At 42.1% G+C, this 1,649-nt stretch overlaps 1 non-coding gene across 1 annotated transcript; it reads left to right on the top strand.

Moving 5' to 3' along the window:
• Window positions 1–1,258: 1,258 nt before the first annotated feature.
• On the top strand, window positions 1,259–1,366 carry LOC148554985 (small nucleolar RNA R71). The gene has a single exon (XR_015886741.1). It is a non-coding gene; the product is annotated as a small nucleolar RNA R71 (small nucleolar RNA).
• The last annotated feature ends 283 nt before the right edge of the window (window positions 1,367–1,649 follow it).

Here is a 1,649-nt window from a genome sequence, read left to right as displayed (position 1 = left end):
TTGCAGCTTGTACCTCAATGATCCCTAGCTTCTCCATTACAGAGAGAGGCATAAGGTTTATGCTTGACCCTAGGTCACACAGAGCCTTCTCAAAGGTCATGGTGCCTATGGTACAAGGGATTGAGAACTTTCCAGGGTCCTGTCTCTTTTGAGGTAATCTCGGCCTAGTCAAGTCATCCAGTTCTTTGATGAGCAATGGAGGTTCATTCTCCCAAGTCTCATTACCAAATAACTTGGCATTTAGCTTCATGATTGCTCCAAGGTACTTAGCAACTTGCTCTTCAGTGACATCTTCATCCTCTTCAGAGGAAGAATACTCATCAGAGCTCATGAATGGCAAAAGTAAATTTAATGAAATCTCTATGGTCTCAGTCTGAGCCTCAGATTCCCATGGTTCCTCATTAGGGAACTCCTTGGAGGTCAGTGGACGTCCATTGAGGTCTTCCTCAGTGGGAATCACTACCTCTTCCTCCTCTCCATGTTCGGCCATGTGAGATGTGGTTATGGCCTTGCACTCTCTTTTTGGATTCTCTTCTGTATTGCTTGGGAGAGTGCTAGGAGGGCGTTCAGTAATTTTCTTACTCAGCTGACCCAATTGTGCCTCCAAATTTTTAATGGAGGACCTTGTTTCAGTCATGAAACTTTGAGTGGTTTTGATTAGATCAGAGACAATGGTTGCTAAGTCAGAGTGGCTCTGCTTAGAATTCTCTGTTTGTTGCTGAAAAGATGATAGAAAAGGCTTGCTATTGCTAAACCTGTTTCTTCCACCATTGTTGTTGTTGAAACCTTGTTGAGGTCTCTGTTGATCCTTCCATGAGAGATTTGGGTGATTTCTCCATGAAGGATTATAGGTGTTTCCATAGGGTTCTCCCATGTAATTCACCTCTTCCATTGCTGGGTTCTCAGGATCATAAGCTTCTTCTTCAGAGGAAGCTTCCTTAGTACTGCCTATTGCTGCTTGCATTTCAGACAGACTCTGAGAAATCATATTGACTTGTTGGGTCAATATTTTATTCTGAGCCAATATGGCATTCAGAGTATCAATCTCAAGAACTTCTTTCTTCTGAGTTGACCCATTATTCACAGGATTCCTTTCAAAGGTATACATGAATTGGTTATTTGCAACCATTTCAATGAGTTCTTGAGCTTCTGCAGGCGTCTTCTTCAGATGAAGAGATTCTCCAGCAGAGCTATCCAATGACATCTTGGATAGTTCAGACAGACCATCATAGAAGATTCCTATGATGCTCCATTCTGAAAGCATGTCAGAAAGGCACCTTCTGATCAATTGCTTGTATCTCTCCCAAGCTTCATAGAGGGACTCACCATCCTTCTGTCTAAAGGTTTAGACTTCCACTCTAAGCTTACTCAATTTTTGAGGTGGAAAGAACTTTGCCAAGAAGACATTGACTAGCTTTTCCCAAGAGTTCAGGCTTTCCTTAGGTTGTGAATCCAACCATGTTCTAGCTCTGTCTCTTACAGCAAAAGGAAAGAGTATAAGTCTGTAGACTTCAGGGTCAACCCCATTGGTCTTGACAGTGTCACAGATTTGCAAGAACTCAACTAAGAACTGATGAGGATCTTCCAATGGAAGTCCATAAAACTTGCAATTCTGTTGCATTAGAGAAACTAATTGAGGCTTAAGCTCA

Source organism: Arachis ipaensis, chromosome B6, assembly GCF_059453495.1.
Source record: "Arachis ipaensis isolate K30076 ecotype BB chromosome B6, ASM5945349v1, whole genome shotgun sequence".
Taxonomy (NCBI): Eukaryota; Viridiplantae; Streptophyta; class Magnoliopsida; order Fabales; family Fabaceae; genus Arachis; species Arachis ipaensis.
This window is presented reverse-complemented; position numbering and strand designations above follow the sequence as displayed.